The 18,566-nt window shown below is 48.5% G+C and overlaps 1 protein-coding gene across 2 annotated transcripts in view; it reads left to right on the top strand.

Annotated features, from left to right (window-relative positions):
• Positions 1-387: 387 nt before the first annotated feature.
• The window catches only part of SMAD1 (SMAD family member 1), a 64,941-nt gene continuing 46,762 nt past the window's right edge, over positions 388-18,566 (top strand). The window contains exon 1 of one of the 2 annotated variants that reach the window (XM_075348069.1): positions 388-553. The gene's annotated coding sequence lies outside the window, so the exon portion shown is untranslated. The other variant, XM_075348076.1, reaches the window with a different exon arrangement.

The raw sequence follows: 18,566 nt of genomic DNA, 5'->3' as shown, positions 1-18,566 counted from the left end.
GGCAGATGTGACATTTTCTCACAGATTTTTGATTCACAACTCTGAAGTGCAAAATTTGGAGCAAATTTACCAGAGGAAAGGAGGGGGGATAAGGGAATAATTCTCGCAAACAAGAACTCATAGCCGACATTAGTGTGAGCCAGCTTAAAGTAGTCCACAAAACTATCTATGGTCACCATAAAGTGACTTCCAGCACCAGGTCCTGTGACATTAATGCTGTCCGCGGATTATACACAGCCTCTGTGTGCTGCAGTCTACTCTATGTGGAGATGTGTCGCTCCCCTCCCCCTATGGTCTCTTTTAAGACGGGCCCCTGGGCGGGTGAGCGGGCAGCTGTGCGCCGTGTGCTGGGGCTTGTGCTTTGCAGACGCTCCCTGGCCGGGGTGTGTTGTGTATTGGCAGTGGGGCGGCTCCGACTCCCTGACGCCAGTGAGACCAGATCAATCCAGGCAGCCGGGGAGAGAGGAGGAGGGCGCCCACATCCCGGGCTACTGGAGGCATGCGAGCCGCTCTGCGCTGTGACCCGCCGATCACCGTGTAGGACTCGCTGCAGGTAGGCGCAGGCCCCCGGCCGGGAGAGAGGGGAGGCTCGGGCCGCCGGCCGGGAGGGGGATTCGCGGGCTCCGCCGCCGGCCGCCACTTTGTAAGTAGTTTATTGTTGTGCCGACACACGACTGGTGGGGGGCGCCGTGATGTCGTAAAAGTTACTAGACGGCTGTGGTGTCCGGTATTCCCGGCCTTCTGTGCAGGGCGGACGTGTCCGGCAGTGTGTGGCGGCAGAGCGGCCTCCGCAGCCCTCGCCCCGGGATAGTGGAACTTGTGCTCAGGATCCTGGAGGAGGAGGCATGATGGCGCCGGCACAGAAGCCTGTGTGAGCGGCCCCGGCTCTGCGTCCTGCCCTCTCCACACTGGGAACTTACCACAAGTCCGCGGGACAATGGCGGCTCCTCTGCGCTCATTCCCGCAGTATTGTGCATTACAAATGGAGTTACAAGCAAATAGGCAATAAAATGTCGTCTGGGATCGCAAGTCTCAGAACAGAGGGGGCTCAAGTGTGCACAAGTAAGACCCCCTCCCCCTCACTAGTGGTGTACATGGGAGACCCCTTCCCCCTCAATAGTGGTTGGGCACTTGAGAGAAATACCCCCCCCCATTTTACTATTGGTGGTGGTTTACATAGATTACCCCCCCCCCCCTTTTTACTATTGGTGGTTTACATAGATTACCTACCCCCCCCCTTTTTACTATTGGTGGTGGTTTACATAGACTACCCCCCCCCCTTTTACCATTTGTGGTTTACATAGTAGATTACCCCCCCCCTTTACCATTAGTGGTGGTTTTCATAGATTACCCCCCCCCCCTTTTACCATTGGTGGTGGTTTACATAGGAGATTACCCCTCCTTCTTTTTACCATTGGTGGTTTACATAGATTACCCCCCCCCCTCTTTTACCATTTGGTGGTTTATAGGAGATTCCCCCCCCCCCTTTTACCATTGGTGGTGGTTTACATAGATTCCCCCCCCCCCCCCTTTTACCATTGGTGGTGGTTTACATAGATTCCCCCCCCCCCTTTTACCATTGGTGGTGGTTTACATAGATTACCCCCCCCCCTTTACCATTAGTGGTGGTTTTCATAGATTACCCCCCCCCCTTTTACCATTGGTGGTGGTTTACATAGATTCCCCCCCCCCTTTTACCATTGGTGGTGGTTTACATAGATTCCCCCCCCCCTTTTACCATTGGTGGTGGTTTACATAGATTTCCCCCCCCCCTTTTACCATTGGTGGTGGTTTACATAGATTCCCCCCCCCTTTTACCATTGGTGGTGGTTTACATAGATTCCCCCCCCCCCTTTTACCATTGGTGGTGGTTTACATAGATTCCCCCCCCCCCCCCCCTTTTACCATTGGTGGTGGTTTACATAGTAGATTACCCCCCTTTTACCATTAGTGGTGGTTTACATAATTACCCCCCCCCCCTTTACCATTGGTGGTGGTATACATAGGAGATTCACCCCCCCCCTTTTACCATTGGGGGTGGTTCATGTAGGACACCACTTCCCCTCCCCTCCTGTCATTACCATTGGTGATGGTTTACATGGGAACCCTCCAAACTCTGGCAGAGGTGGTGTACCTGGGAGGCCCCACTATTACTTTTGGTGATTTTACATAGGGGACCCCCCCCCCATTACTGTTGGTGATGGTTCACATAGGAACCTCCCCCACCAAACTAGTGGAGGTGGTGTACTTGGGAGACACCCCCCCCAAACGTGGTTTACATAGGATACCTCCCCCCATAGTAGTGCAGGTAGTGAGCCCCTCGACCTTTGCTGGTGGAGGTGGTGTACATGGGAGGCCATCTGCGACTCTAGCGCTCACCAAAATAGTCTCAGTATTTGATGGGGTTGCTGAAGAGTATCTCCGTGCTGCACCATGTGCCAGCAATGCTAGCCGGCAGACCATCCGTAGACTATGGCTACTGACACACACTAGCCTCCAACCAATAGACGGCCAATAGAGCCCTGCTGATGAGTGAGTTTTTGGGTCAGCAAATAGCCCCTTTGGAAGAGAGAGAACTTGATCTTTTAGGTACTTCTGGTATTAGTAGTCCCCCTGCTGCTGGTATAGGAAATCTTTGTGGTAACTTGCGTAGTGTTGTTGATTCAGTCACCTGTGAGCACTGCTGGTGAGCACGTCTGCTGTATTGCTGTGCTATTGATGCCAGTGTGTGGGCACTTCCAGGGCAGCTGTCCTAGCACTGAAGTGTGACTCCATATTTCTGTGTTGTGTCTCGGTTTGCCGCTTCCTGTCTGCTCACAGTTCTGCTAAGTAACACTTTATGGAGTCAGATGGCTGGCACGGCAGGGTTTTGTGCCCTTAGGCTGAGGTACTCACTGGTGACTATTGGTGGCGGGATGGGACCCCTCTTTGGGCAGGATGACCACATAAACGAGTGCCGTCTCCTTGTCAGACAGATGTGAATGGTTGTCTGTTGCATCAGGCAGGAAACTGCTTCATACTCTCCCAGGAGTAATGAGTGATTCGGCTGCTGGAGCTCCTGTTACTAGAGACTCATCACAGGTCTCTCCCTGTATGTGAGCAGCTCGGCTGGTAATCCTGAGGCATTTCTTCACATGAGCATCTCTCTAGGACAGGATGGGGTTACTGCTGGGGCACAGGTTGTCCTTGTCCTCCTGTCTGACCCTTTTGCACTAGATCTGTCTTCAGTTATGTGCAGCTCCATTTGGTTTATGATTGAGCTGGTACTTCAGGGACAGTATTGTTTTCCTGTTGTTGGGTATTCCCATCTCAAAGCGTAGTAATATTAGCAAAGACCTCTAATTAGGAATGTAGTATAGTTCTCCTGATTCGCCATGTCACTTACCTCAGGTGTAGGGCATTATTGTAACTTAGGTAACCATGGTTGACCATGCGCATATAGTGACCTAGTTAGTTGCTAGTGATCGTAACTATGGATACCTAAGCTACGGTAATGCCCTTCACATGAGGTAAGCAACATAGCTAATCAGGAGAACTATACTACATTGCTAATTGACATACATGGTGATGTTTGGCTGTGATAGCCTATGTGTGATTTTCACGGGTTTTTTTGCTCGTTTTCGGGTGCGTTTTTGGTCTTAAAACTGCATGAATTTCCTTCCCCAGCAAAGTCTGAGTTTTCATTTTTGCTGTCCGCACAGTGCAGTTTTGTTCTAGGTGCGTTTTTGTGGTGACCACGAAGATGCAACATGTCAACTATTTCTGCGGTTTTTGTCAGCGGTTTTCACCCATGCAATGGAAAAAACGCAGCAACAAAAACGCGTTAAAATGCAGTAAAACGCACTTATGCAATTTTTTTTAAGTTTTTTTTTTTTTTTTTTTTTATTTTACCGCGGGTGCGTTTGTAGCCGCCAAAAATGCACAAACTGCATCTTTGTGGTCACAAAAAAAGGCAATGTGCGCACATAGCCATACAGGTCACGTGCCCACAAACTACTCTATGCAGATAAATGGGGTTGCATTACAGCTCCCCTCCCCCTCCCCATCTAATGATGTCTACTACCGGAAAGTTAAACGAAAAATAGAACTTTTTAAATATTTTTTTTTAAAATATTTTGTCTTGCTGGTTTAAGTACCCTTGAGTTTACAATATGACCTATGTTATACGGTTTTAGCGGCTGCACAAAGCAATATTTGGTCGTGTGAAATTGCTGCCAAAGTCTTCATGTAACCCCAATTTTATGCTGATTAAAATAGTCCTACTACAGTATATAATAAAAAGAGAGCTCCGGCACACTACCTCAATGTAGTCAGACACAAAAAGGTTTCTTTTTCATATATATTGTTTTATTTTTGAAGAAAAAGAAATTCATGCATAATGATGTCCAAAATTTAACGTTTCAACCATATTATGGTCTTCATCAAAAGGACCATCTAAATACAAATGTGGATACAAATAAATACATAAACAAACCGCAGATGAACAAAAATCACATTGTCAATATAAGAGTTCAGAGTAGGTTGGGGTAGGAGAGGGAGAGATACTATGTATTTATTTGTATCCATATTTGTATTTAGATGGTCCTTTTGATGAAGACCATAATATGGTTGAAACGTTAAATTTTAAACATCATTATGCATGAATTTCTTTTTTTTTTCAAAAATAAAACAATATATATGAAAAAGAAACCTTTTTTGTGTCTGACTACATTGAGGTAGTGTGCCGGAGCTCTATTTTTTATTATTCAACGTTTTTTCTCCTGAGCACCTATATGGTGAAGCAGGGTCCTATCCCCTTTTCTACTACAGTATATGACTATTATGGGGAAATCAGGACAGCGCTCCAAATAGTAATATGGTGACTTGTGTAGCTCTGACCACAAGACTTTACGAAGATCAGATGTTACTGTAGTTACAGTTCAGCCTGATAATCTTACCTGCCCTCCTAGGGTCACCTGCCTTTGACACCCATTTATTTTGCAGCATGCATCTACAAAGACTTCATGTCAGTATTATTACTGATCCAAATTTTTATACCGTCTAGACCAGGACTTGGCAAGTGTGGACCACATCCAGGCCCTCTGGCTGTTCCAGTCCGTAGGCCAAGACAGCTGAAGGGCTTATAAGTGGGCCACATCGTGCTCTTTTTCCACCGCTGCCCTCCGCTCCATGTCGCTGCTATTTTCATCGTCAGGATGCAGGCAGCGGTGAACACATTGGTGTTGGACTGCGACTGACATTTCCATCAATCAGAAACAAAAGTAAGGGAAATAGGTTTTTTGTTTTTTTTTAAATTTTCATGTGTATGGAATTTTTGCATGTATGTATGAGGCTGTATGGGGAAGCTTTGTGGGGGCTCGTACGTCAAAAAATGCAGTGCCTTTGCCTCAAAAAAAAACCCCAAAAAACAACCTACCTTGACACGCAGGAATAGTTTAAATTTCAAAGAAAATCCTGGAAATTCTGCCATAATCAATGGAGTATTGTCCCACAATGCCTTTCAATTTTTCAATTCCTATGGAGCTTTCTCAGAGCGAGGCTTCATGGGTCACTGCCAAACAGCAGCCCAGAAGTGTGTGTGTGTGTGTGTGTGTGTGTGTACACACACACACACACACACACACACCTTCCGCATGCAATAAAGCTTGTTTGGCCGCATGTAGCCTTTCAACAGACTTTAGTAGCAAATGAACAACACTCGGACAGACTTTTCTTTTTTTAATTGAGTTTGAGCCCCGTGCTCCTGGTGTTTGGTGCAAACCTGTACCATTTTGGGTTCACTCATCCCTAGTTGTGACACATGAACATGGCATTTTCAGACATGTATAGTGCTCTTTTCATGTCCAGTTATCTTCCATTTGTAACTGATCCAGTAATGAAGCAAAAATTTGTATTTGGTTTTTGTTACCTTTTTTTGTTATCCATTTTTGAGCCTGAGGGTCATTGAACAACTAGTGTTGTGGGGAATGGCAATGCTTAAACTCAGATCCATTAACGGATGATGTCACAAACAGCCCCTTCTTCACCTCCGTGATGTGTCTACCTATATTGGGTCCACGTCACATAGATTGCACCTGACACGTAACCCCCTCCCCGACTAGTCCAACCACCGAAGACAATTGGTACTGCCTCCACTTACTGGTAGGTCCAAATACCATACACACTGCTCACAGGCCACATACACAACCAACCTCTTAGGGTACTTTCACACTTGCGTTCAGCAGAGTCCGTTACTATGGAGAATAGCGCAGTCTGTTAACGCACTGCGCTAGTCTCCATAGACTTGTATGGATGACGCACTGTAACGCAAGTGTCAGCGTTGCATCCGCTGGACGACGCAGCGCCGTTATTTTGACGCTGAGTCGGGCGGAAGGAACGCAGCATGTAACGTTTTTTTGAGCAGCGGAATCCTTTGGATTTCACTGCGCATGCTCTCTCTGGCTCCCTCCACCCGTAACCAGGGTACACAACGGGTAACAAAGGAACCCTGGTTATGTGGATCAGCTGATCAGCCGATCGATCACCCGGCGGCCGGCTACTGTGAGCGATCGGCTGATCACCCGGCGGCCGGCTACTGTGAGCGATCGGCTGATCACCCGGCGGCCGGCTACTGTGAGCGATCGGCTGATCACCCGGCGGCCGGCTACTGTGAGCGATCGGCTGATCGTTCACAATAGTCTGCCGACGGTAAAACTGTAAAAAAAAATAAAGTAAAAAACCAAAATATATTGCGTTGTTTTGCAGCATCCGTTGCATCTGTTGTGCCACTATATGCAACACATCCGTTGCATCCGTCACACAACGTAATGCAACGGATGCCGTTCAACGCAAGTGTGAAACTAGCCTTAAGCTTCTTTCACACATCCGGTTTTAGCAGAGCCGGCCAATACGGCTCTAAAACCTATGCAACGGATGCGGCGACAAAACCGCATCCTTTGCATAGGTTTTTGACATGTGGCCCGTCCGTTTTTTTTTTTCCTCTTGCCGCACGCTACTGATCATGTGCAGTAGAAAAAGCCGCATGCGGCGGCCGGATGCGGTGTTTGCCGCAGGACGCCGCATGCAGCGTCCATAGGCATGGATTACAAATTGCGCTGCATTGGCTGGATGCGGGTTTTTTTTTTTTTTGCCGGACAAAAAAAGGGGCCAGGCAACGTTCCATCCGGCCGCCGCATTGGCTAAATCTGCCACATGCGGCAAAAACTGGACCGAACGGAAGCGGCACAATCCGGCACTAATGAAAGTCTATGGAAAAAAAAACGCAACCGGCGGCAAAAAAACCAAACTGTTGCGGTTTTTCTGCAAAGCGCCGGATTGTGCCGCACAGGAAAAACCGGATGTGTGAAAGCAGCCTTACTCTTCACTGGGACATATAGTTTACCTTGTTAGCTTGGGGCTTTAAGAACGTAAAGATTGTGTGTGTGTGTGTGTGTGTGTGTGTGTGTGTGTGATATTTTATATAAATTTATTTTTTTTATTTTTACCCATAAATGCACAGAAAATTGGAAAGGAGATGAATCAAAGTTCCATTCTTAACAGTCCTTGTAAAAACGTCTATTGCTCTCAGGGACACTGGCTTGGGTCCTCAACTGGTGTCACTATAGAGGTCACTGCTCTCCTTCCTGTCTCTATGCATGGGAGTGTGTTTCATTACACGTACCCTCCCCATCCATTTCAACCATTAACTGAAATGTAAAGCATGACCTAACGTCTTGTATGAAGATGTTCCCTTGACAATCATACCTTTCATATCACGTTAAGTTGTATGCTAATCACAATATACACTAATCACAAAGTTAGATATTTGGCTTCCAAGTGAATTTTTATGTAAAAGGTCAAGCCAGTGATGATTTATCATGCATGTATGTCATTTAAGTATAAGCATGCAATGGTGATTTCCTCAACTCAAACAATTTGTTAAAACAAAATCCAACAGTGTTTGATATACCACCCCTCCCCCCTCACCCCCACAAGTGGAGTTATTGTCTGCTGAGACATGGCATTCCACTTATCTTTGTAGGGAGCCTTTGAGTCCTTGAGGTTCTGGGGTCCAGTTATGAGCCTCTGCATGGCGACATGGATGATCCTACCCTACCCTCCCTAGTACCCAAGTCTACAGCAGTCATTCCCTAATGGCACAACCTCGATGGGCTGGTGCGTGGTCATCCTTGAAGATGAAATTAGGCCTATGTTGTTCATGCAGGGGCACAATGGCTGGATTAATGATATTCAAGTAGAAGGCTTTGTCACTGTGCCATTCACAAAGTGTAGGGTAGTTCTGTATTGACTACACACCTGCCCACACTGTAACATCACTAAAGGCTCGTCTTGTGAAAACTGTGGCTGATGCATAGCGCTATCCTTGACATCGCCAACATTATTTGTGGCTATCACTTCTGCACAACACGAATCAACTTTCATTCGTGAACAGCACTGAGCCCCACTGGTCCCTCGACCAGCAAGATGATGGTGCCTGGTGGTGTGGTCAGGTACCTTTGCAGGTCATGTAGCCCACAGACCACGGTGATGTAAACTGTTTGGAATATTTTGACATAACACTTGGTGTCCTCGCCTCTCTTAAATATGCCTGGGGTTGTTTCATTCATTCATTATTTGTTTCTGAAGGGCGTTATTCACTATGAAGGTGTGGAATGTGGCCAAAGGATGTTCACTTCTATAGGCCCAATCACACACAACGACTTACCAGCGATCCCGAAAACTATGCGACCTGATAGGGGTCGCTGGGAGGTCGCAGGTGAGATGCCAGAGTCAGATCTTACCAGCGATGCAGGAACAGTAGCGACCTGTATAACGATCTCAGCAGTCACTGTGACCCTGTCACACAGTGTCAAACACAGCGATGTGTCCTGCCCAGCAGGACGTCGCCTTTGAAGAAAATGGCCTGGACCATTCTGCAACGACTAGCGATCTCACAGCAGGGGCCTGATCGCTGGTAGGTGTCACACATAACAAGATCGTTAAGTGGATCGCTACTGCGTCACAGAAACCGTGACTCTGCTGCGATCTCGCTAGCGAGCTCGTTATGTGTGACGGTACCTTTTAGTATTGTTGCCAATTCTAATTGAACCCTGAGGAGGACTGTTATCAATTGTAATTGAACTCTGAAATTTATTGGGCGATTCATGGATTAAACACCTGTTGTGAATTTTGCCATTAAGCTCCTTGTTGAACAGGAAGTTGTGCAAAAAAAATACTGAAACGTTGGCCATGTGGATTCAAAAGTATAGAGAAGGTCACATTAAGTTCACCTGAAAATTTTAGAGTACATTATAGGATCTTCCTGAAACTTCACCCAAAAGCCAAATATCTCTAACTTGTTGGTGAGTAGTGGATGGAATCCTTAGGGTATGTGCCCACGATCAGGACTCAGTGCGAGTCTCTTCCACAGAAGACTGCGGCTGCTCGTACCCATGATCAGGGTTCAGTGCGCTGCGGTCTCTCGCTTGTGTTCTCCCTACAGAGGACGCATGTGAATCCGCAGCAAACTGACATGCTGCAGCTTGAAAAGATGGAAGGTCGGTTTTTGCTGCGGAAAAAACAAGCACAGTTAGCACGCAACTTCTAGAAATCCCACCCCCTATGCTTGTACTGTACAACGCAGCATTTTAGACACAGCGAAAACATGCTACATCCAAAAAGCTGCGAACACTGATCGTGGGCACGCAGCCTTAGGCTATGTGCGCACAGTGCGTTTTTCGCGGCGTTTTTGGTCTCAAAACTGCGGGACTTTGCTTCCCCAGCAAAGTCTGAGTTTTCATTTTTGCTGTCCGCACACATCTGTTTTTCTTTTACCTGCGTCTTTGAGTTAAAAAAAAAAATGCACATGTCAGTTCTTTCCTGCGTTTTCCGCCCATGCAATGCATTGGAAAAACGCAGCAAAACGCAGAGATCAAAAACGCACCAAATCGCGGCAAAAACTCATGCGTTTTTTATGCGTTTTTTCGACGCAGGTGCGTTTTAGTGCGTTTTTGGCGGCCAAAAACGCACTAACGCAGCGTCAAAAAGACGCAGTGTGCGAACCTAGCCTTACTGCTGTACTAACTATCACAGTGGTTTTCCATATGTGACAGTCTGTAGACTTGTGAACCTTCACAGCACGGTCAGGATTCTGCAGTGGCGAGCCCGGAAGGTCGTGACTGCATCAATGTGATATGGATACTCCTGACCACATTCCAACTAGACGTGCTCTCCCTCACTAAATTTCCTTGAATTTAGTGAGGCTGTGCACATCTTGTCGACATGTGGCCAGAAGTATACAAATTGGCTGGCATTGGAGAATCCTGACTGTATGATGTGAGGGTTCACAAATATACAGTAACTGCAGACTTTCATGCTAAACTGGGACAACCCCTGTAATCTCCCTGAGGTGTGGATGAAACTGGGTATGTACACACTTTAAAATTTAAATATCTGTGGTAATCGTTAAATATGTCTCTGGAGTAAAAACTCAATTTTAATGGTTTGGGTTTTTGTTTTAGAATGGGTGAAATGCTGCAAAAGCACAGAAAGCATTACATAGTTTCATAGTTACATAGTTACTAAGGTTGAAAAAAGACCTAGGTCCATCTAGTTCAACCTTCCTCCACCAGTTCTACATTTGGTCACAAAGTCATTTATAACCAACAATGTTGTGTGTACTGAGGAAATCATCCAGCCTTTTTTTGAAAGCTGTTATAGTATCCGCCATTACTACCTCTTGTGGTAGGGCATTCCACAGTCTGACTGCTCTAACTGTAAAGAACCCTTTCCTATTTAGCTGTCTGAATCGCTTTTCTTCCACTCGTAGTGAATGCCCCCTGGTCCTTAGTATTGTCTTCGGAAGAAATAAGTCATGTGCCAGTCCTTTATATTGACCACACATGTATTTATACATATAAATGAGATCTCCTCTGAGACGTCTTTTTTCTAAGCTAAACATGTCTAACTTTTTCAACCTGTCGTCATATGGGAGGCCTTCCATTCCTTGTAGTAGTGTAGTTGCCTGCCTTTGAACTGACTCTAACTTCTGAATGTCCTTTTTAAAATGTGGAGCCCAAAACTGAATCCCATATTCCAGATGTGGCCTTACAAGTGATTTATAGAGGGGTAACAATACGTTGGGATCACGGGATCTAATCTTTTTATACACCCTAGCATCTTGTTTGCTTTTGCAGCTACTGCTTGACATTGAGTGCTGCTGCTCAGCTTTTGTAATGAGAATACCCAAGTCCTTCTCCTGTTCTGTAGTCCCGAGTTTACTTCCATTTAATGTATACGCAGTTATAGGATTACTCCGTCCTAGGTGCATTACTTTACATTTATCAACATTAAATCTCATTTGCCAAGTATCTGCCCATTCTGACATCTTATCCAGATATTTTTGTAATATTATACTATCAAGGTCAGTTTTTAATATCCTACATAGTTTGGTGTCATCAGCAAAGATTGAGACTTTACTATCAATCCCATCCACAAGGTCATTAATAAAGAGATTAAAAAGAATTGGTCCTAGCACAGATCCCTGCGGCACCCCACTGCTGACTATGGCCCATTTAGAGAATGTTCCATTTATGACTACTCTTTGTTTTCTATCTTTTAGCCAATTCCTTACCCAGTTGCATATAGTTTCCCCTAGTCCTTGCTTCTGGAGCTTTAGTATAAGGCTATTATGTGGTACAGTATCAAATGCCTTTGCAAAGTCCAAATAAATCACATCAGCTGCATTACCAATATCCAGGTTTACACTTACCCCCTCATAGAACCCCAACAGGTTGGTTAGACACGATTTATCTTTCATGAATCCATGCTGTCAGTTATTATATTATTTTCTGCAACATATTTTTGCATGTCATCCCTTAAAATGCCCTCAAAACCTTTGCATACTACTGATGTCAGGCTTACTGGACGGTAGTTGCCTGGATCTACCCTCTTACCTTTCTTAAATATCTGTACCACATCAGCAATCCTCCAATCCTGAGGCACCAACCCTGTTACAAGCGAGTCTAAAAAGATAAGATACAGCGGTCTGTCAATTACGGAGCTCAATTCCCTCAATATTCGTGGATGAATGCCATCTGGCCCTGGGGATTTGTCAATGTTTAATTTACTCAGACGTAGGCGTACTTCTTCTTGTGTTAAATTAATTATATCGGGTGGTGAACTTTGATTTTTCACTTGTTCGATGATCCCTGGAACAGTCAGTTCCTTGGTGAACACAGAAGAGAAATGCCTATTTTAATATCTCAGTCTTTTGTTTGTCCTCTATAACTAACTTGTTATATTTTAAGGGGCCAATACTATCATTTGTTTTCCTTTTGGCATTAATGTATTTCTAAAAGATTTTGGGATTTATTTTAATGTCATTGGCGATTTTTGTTTCAGTAGCTAGTTTTTGCTTGTTTGATTTCTTTTTTTGCATTGCCTATTGATATCTTTATACTCCTGAAATGCTATTTCAGGAGTATGACATGCTGCAAACTAAGGCTACATGCACATGCTGCAGTTTTAGGCCTTGTGCGCACTAGGCGTTTTTAGCGGCGTTTTTTTACCGCGTTTTTGCGCTGAAAATGCAGTGACATTGCTTCCCCAGCAATGTCTGAGTTTTCATTTTTGCTGTCCGCACACAGCGTTTTTCTCTAGTCCCTTCCACGACAGCATAGGAGGTTGTCTCTCCACGCCCTAATTGGGACAGGAAGTTCAAGAGGTTTTAAAAGGACCCTCCCACCTCCCACAGCCAGTGTCTTTCCTGTCCCCATGGGGCATGGAGAGGTTTTTTATTTTCTCCTATGCTGTGGTGGCCGGCGAACTACAGTATAAATTTTTTTTTTTTTTTTTTTTCTCTTTCCCCTGTTACCTTAAGCCGGACAGCATCGGTCGGGCCTTCACCACTCCTCCCTTGCTGTTCCCTCACGCTGTGGGGGACCGCTGCTCCAGCCTTCCGGAGCCTCCTATGGGGTGATGCAGGCTGTTGAGCTCCCCGGCCGGCGTCCTCCCTGAGCCGCCGGCCGCTTCCTGCATGCACGCTGCCGGAGCGATCCGGAAGTGCTCCCGGGGGCGGGACTTCCAGTCTTGCGGACTTCCGGTTGAGCGCTTCCGGTTTGCGGAGGCAGCGTGGAGGACACGCCGAAGCTGACACGGCCTGTCCGGGACCTGCTGCAGGAGGCGGGGAACATCACCAGTCGCTGGGGGGGGCAGGCCTTTCCACAGGAAGGCTGCCCTGAAGGCATCAGACCCACGGTAAGGATTCTTCTGTGTGCACTGCCAGGTCTTCCTCTGCTTCTGCAGAGCCCAGCGTTTCCCCCTGCTTCAGAAGAGGCTGAGGGACGGTCCCTTATGCCTGGTTTCAGGCTGACATGGTGAGACAAGTGTGCAAGGCTAAGGAAACCTTGCCAGCAGTATACGTCTGTCCATTCCATGGGCTACTGGTGGCCTTTGTCCTTGGGTGTGTGAGCTTGGGAGTTGAATCCCAGGGGACACTCCTGGATATTGCTGTATCAGGACATGGGCTGGCTGCCTGGTCTGATGACGCTTCTCTGTTCCATTGAGTGGAGAGGGCAGGCATCGTGTGTATAGCCCGTCCCTTGTGCCAAGCTGCGGTCCATGTTGATACAGGAGCTTCAGGCCTCGCTGGCCTCCCTCCCTGCTGCTGACCCTTCTGCCACAAAAAAGCTACCTCCAGTCGTCTGATCCTGAGGCTGATTCCGCCTCGGTGGGTCCCGATATAGGTTTTTCTCCGGGCCTGACCGGGCTTTTCTTTTCCCGGGGATGTTTGGGGGATCTTAATGGAGCAGTTGGGTGCACTGTAGGGTTGGAGGATGAGTCCTCCCCTCCGTTAAGGGCGAGATGTTCGCGGGCCTGAAAACCACTGGGCAAGGGGGTTCCTTGTCCATGCTACTGTCCTGGATCTTCTCTCTAGAATGGGATTTCCTTGAGGAGCTTCTGGAGTGTCCTCTGACACAGTTCCCCTGGAGAGTTCTGGGTTGCTTTGGGAGATTCCCATGCAGGTGGCCAAGGTCACTATACTAACAGCGCTCCCCCTTGCGGCCGATTACCAGCTTGGAATCTGATAGTTGGGTAGTCAGAAGTCTCATGAAGAAGTCCTGGGAGGCTTCGTCATCTCCCATCAGGCCCATACTACCTCCTCTTAGGTCCCCCTGTCCCTCCTTTGGAGGCTTGACCAGTGGAGGCTCAATTTCCTGGGGCCTAAGGATGAGTTACTGGAATCCCTTCCCTTACTTAGGAAGGCTACTAGTTGGCAGGTACCTCTGTGTAGTCGGTCCGCCTGGCTGCCAGGACCTCAGTCTTGTCTAACTCGGACAGACAAGCTCTAGGCTAAGGCTTGGAGTGGGGACTCTACTTCCACATTGCGGCTTGCTCCCGTCCGTTAAGGGGTGCTTAAGGGTTGGGCCTACCCTGGATGATATTCTGGACAGGGCGACTGATCGTCAGGCCTACCAGATACACCCTCCGGGCAACGGTCCTTTCATCCCTCGATACCTCGGGCCTCCCAGTCCAAGGGGAGAGGTGAGTCTGACCGTGGGAGCTACCCTTAGGGTGAGGAGAGTACTTTCTCATCCCTTCCCATCCACAAAGTCCTCAGCATGACGAACAGTGAGTCGGCTCGGGTGGGGGGACGGCTCTCTGCTTTTCTTCCCCAGTGGCGGGCCTTCTCCACCTTGCCAGGGGTCCTACAAGCTCATCTCAGAGGGTCTGTTGGTAGACTCAACCCCCCCCCCCCCCCCCCCCGGCCTCCGCGTCACGGCCCTGTCGTCCCAGGGTTCTCAGGATCTCCTGTGCTCGATGATTCGGGTGTTAATCCATTCGGGGGTCGTTTCTCTGTCCCGAGTCTGGAAGTAGGGGTAGGTCGCTACTCCGTTTCTGCCTTGTCAAAACACCATCTGGAGACGTCCGGCTTTTCATCTTTCTGAAGCATCTCAAACCAGCGGGTCTGGTACCGACGTTTCCAGAATGGAGTCTGTGAACTCTGTTGTTCCCCTGCTCGGTCTCCGCCACTTGTTGGCCTCGATTGCCCTGAGGGGCGCCTAGTTCCGGGTGCCCTTCCATCCTTGTCTCAGGCAGTACCTCAAAATTGCGGTTCTGCACGGAGGGGCCATGCTTCATTTCCACTTACAGGTACTTCCCTTCAGCTTCTTCTCGGCTCCAAGACCCTTTTCAAGGATCAGGGCTGAGGTGGTCACCTTCCTCCGTTGCGGAGTTGGCCTCTACCTGACAGGCATCCTTCCCCCAGAGGATCCCAGATTGACGCTGCTGGACAGACTCTCGATGTTCGGGGACAGGCGCGCCCGACCCTTCGAGGCGCTATATCGGCCCTGGGTTTTATGACGTCCTGCATTCCCTCAGTCTTGTGGGCTCCGGCCCACTCTCGTTGTCTATGGGATCGTGTCCTGGTTCATTGGGTCGGGCTCCCTTCCTCCCTGAGCACCGGTTCGCCTGTCGGCACCCGTCTCCTTGTCCCTCCTCTGGTGTGTCCCTACAACCTGATGGTTGGGGTTGCCTGGACCCGGTCCCCCATGGTTTCACTGGCAGCGTATGCCAGCCAGAAGGGCTGGGGGGCTAGGGTGGAAAACTCTCAGTTCAGGGGGGCTGGAGCCCCTAGGCACCCAGTTATCCAACTACCGGGAACTCGGGGTGGTCGGAGAAGCCTCCTCGCTGCCCAGGATCCCATCTGGGACACTCACGTCCAAGTCTACTGGGACAATGGCTCCACAGTGGCACATCTCCGCCATCAGGGCAGTACTAGGTCGGCGCCCTGAAGTCTGTGTCCTCCCGGATCTTCCACTGGGCAGGACAGTCCCTGCTATCCCTTTCTGCAGTCCATCTACAAGGATCCCTACGCCTTCAAGCAGACTTCCTGAGTCATCAGGATGTTCACCCAGGGGAGTGGAGTCTGGCCCGAGCGGTGTTCTGCTCTCTAGTAGCAAGGTGGGGTACTCCAGAGGTAGACCTCTTTGCTTCAGCAGGAAATTCGGGTCGCAACATTTGTCTCCCTGAACCCGCGGGACTAGGCGTTAGGGGTAGACGCTTTCGGCCACACTTGGTCCTTTGCCTCGCTTATGCGTCCCCCCCTCTTCCTCTTCTCGCAAGGGCCCTGAGGAAGGTCAGAGACGAGGGGGTCCCAACTATACTGGTTGCCCCACTGTGGCCTCGGAGCAGTTGGTACAGCCTGGTCATGACTCTAGGAATAGACGGCCCAGCCCTCTTGGGTTCGGTCCCCAGCTTACTGTCCCAGGGTCCGATTTTCCATCCGGCTCCCCAGAAACTCAACTTGGCTGCCTGGCTTCTGAGTCCCGGGCACTGAAGGCCCAAGGGCTTTCTGACAAAGTTGTGGCTACCCTACAGAAGAACCGTTCACCAGTGACTGATAGTATTTACAACAACATCTAGAAGAGATTTCCTCCTGGTGTGGTTCTCGGCCTTCTGACCCACTTCGGCCTTATATTGCACAGATTCTGGACTTCCTCCAGTGGGGATTGGACTTAGGCCTTAGGCCTAGCGCCCTGACAGTCCAGGTGTCAGCCCTCAGTGCAGTCTTTAACAGGGCTCTGGCAGATCATCGTTGGATCCGTCGGTTCTTTGTGTCCGCTAGTAGACTCTGTCCACGTCAGAGGTTCCTGACACCTCGCTGGGATCTCCATGTGGTCCTTCCGGACTGTCTCAGTCACCATTTGAGCCACTGTGCTCTTGTACCATTCGTTCTCTTTCTCACACGACTGCTTTTCTTGTGGCTATTACGTCTGCTCGCAGAGTTGGAGAACTTCTGGCTTTGTCTATTCGGGAACCTTACCTGACCGTAAGAGTTGACAGCATTGTTTTCAGCTGGACCCTTCCTTCCTTCCCAAGGTGGTTTTGGATTTTCACCGTTCTCAGTCCATCGTCCTGCCTTCCTTCTGTCAGTATCCTTGGACTCCGGGTGAGGAAGTGTTTCATTCTTTGGATGTCCGTCGGACAGTGTTGCACTACCTGGAGGTTACTGCTTCTTGGCGCCTTGATTCTAACCTGTTCATCCAGCCCTTGGCCGCAATAAGGGCCGGAAGGTGGCTAAGAGTACCGTCGCCAACTGGATTGTGCGGGCGATTAGGGATGCCTACCTCGCTCGGCATCTCTCTCCTCCTTCCGGATTCACGGCGCACTCCACCAGGGCTATCTCTGTCCTGGGCTGAACGGGCAGGGGCTTCCCCTGAGCAGATCTGCCAGGCGGCTACGTGGTCTTCCCTCCATACTTTCACGAAGCATTATCGTCTGGATCTGGATTCCAGCAGGGATTTGGCTTTTGGCAGGATAGTCCTGCAGGCTGTGGTCCCCCCCTAGGTATCAATTCTTTGGTATTCCTCCTATGCTGTCGTGGAAGGGACTAGAGAAATAAGAATTATTCTTACCGTTAATTCGATTTCTAGGACCTTCCACGACAGCAGGTAATTCCCTCCCCTTTTATATTCATATATTCATGGATATGTTGTACTTCTCATATGCTATGGATTCTTTGTAAGACACTGGCTGTGGGAGGTGGGAGGGTCCTTTTAAACCTCTTGAACTTCCTGTCCCAATTAGGGCGTGGAGAGACAACCTCCTATGCTGTCGTGGAAGGTCCTAGAAATCGAATTAACGGTAAGAATAATTCTTATTTTTTTTTGTAGCTGCGTTTTTGTGGTGACCACAAACACAGCATGTCAATTATTTCTGCGTTTTTCACTTTTTTTCACCCATTGAGTTCAATGAGATGTTCAAAAACGCAATGAAAAACTCATATAGCTGCGTTTCTATGACTAAAAACGCAGCTATTAACGCAAGGGGTGGTTACTAAAGTGACGTGTACAGGAAGAGGATTCCTTCTGTTGGTAAACACAGAAGCATGAATCCTCCCGCTACCGTCACTGCTGCGTCCACCTCCAGTCCTGTGCATGTCAGCTCCTGTGCGGCGTCCTGTCTGGGTGGGAGGTGGAGGCAGCGCCGAAAACAGAAGTGAACAGTAGAAAAAAAAAATGTCATACTCACCTGTCTGCAGCCTCCCGGTGTCATGTCGCTCCCAGCTCCTCTCCCAGTACCGCAGCTCCGGCTGTGTGCAGTGTCCCCGGGCACGTATGATGCCCGCAGGACCTGGCGATGGGTCACCTGATGCAGTCACCTGATGCAGTCACCTGATGCAGTCACCTGATGCAGTCACCTGATCGTAATTCTCGCGGTGTCGCCGGCTTTTTAGCGCCTATCAGCTGATCCTGCCGTCAGGAGACTTTATCAGCTGATTACCGGCAGCTCCTGCAGCGATGAGACAGGATCACACTCTCATCCCATCGCTCCAGGAGCTGCCGGTAATCAGCACGGACGTGACGCAGTTTTTTTTTTTTTTTTTTTTTTCCTACTGATGCATCAGCTGATTGTATAATCGGCTTTTATACAATCAGCTGATGTGTCATGTGATTCACATCCTTGATCCTGACACATCATCTGATCACTTTGCCTTCCAGCAAACCGATCAGATGTTGGATCCGGATTGGACGTCGCGGGACCCTTGAACCAGGATTACTGCGGAGGGGGGTTCTTTATTTCAA

This window comes from Anomaloglossus baeobatrachus, chromosome 1, assembly GCF_048569485.1.
Source record: "Anomaloglossus baeobatrachus isolate aAnoBae1 chromosome 1, aAnoBae1.hap1, whole genome shotgun sequence".
Classification (NCBI taxonomy): domain Eukaryota; kingdom Metazoa; phylum Chordata; class Amphibia; order Anura; family Aromobatidae; genus Anomaloglossus; species Anomaloglossus baeobatrachus.
Note: the sequence above shows the minus strand (reverse complement) of the source record. Positions and strands in the feature narration are given on the sequence as shown.